The sequence below is a fragment of the Morus notabilis genome, unplaced genomic scaffold (assembly GCF_000414095.1).
Source record: "Morus notabilis unplaced genomic scaffold, ASM41409v2 Scaffold5425, whole genome shotgun sequence".
In the NCBI taxonomy this organism is placed as follows: Eukaryota; Viridiplantae; Streptophyta; class Magnoliopsida; order Rosales; family Moraceae; genus Morus; species Morus notabilis.
In genome coordinates, this window is record NW_010357198.1 from 9159 (window position 1) to 9761 (window position 603).

The window sequence follows — 603 nt, forward strand, 5'->3', positions numbered from 1 at the left end:
TTCTGGCTGATCCATATAGATGGTTTCCTCAAGATAGTCATTCAAAAAAGCTGTCTTGACATCCATCTGCCATATCTCATAGTCAAAATATGCTGCAATGACCAGGAGTATCTAGATGGACTTAAGCATGACTACTAGTGAGAAAGTTTCCTCATAGTCAACTCCCTCTCTTTGGGTATAACCCTTAGCCACTAACCTTACTTTATAAGGCTCTACTTTTCCATCCACTCATCTCTTTCTCTTGAAGATCCACTTACATCCAATGGGTTTTACCCCTTCGGATAGATCTACAAGTTGCCAGACTGAGTTAGAGTACATAGACTCCATCTCGAGTTTCATAGCTGCTTGCCATTCTTCTTTATCAGAATCATCCATCGCATCTTTAAAGGTCGATGGATCCTCATTCCCATCATCAGCAGTGACGATTTGAGCTTCCCCGGTATATCGGTCGGGTAACCTGCTTACCCTCCCACTACGACGAGGTGCCATAGGAGTCTGATTAAGAACTGTGGTATTTTCTCTGAGTAATCCGATAACTCTTGCCGGCTGTGGTTCGATCTCATCGGAAAGTAACTCTTCCAAAACTATTTTACTTCTGGGCTT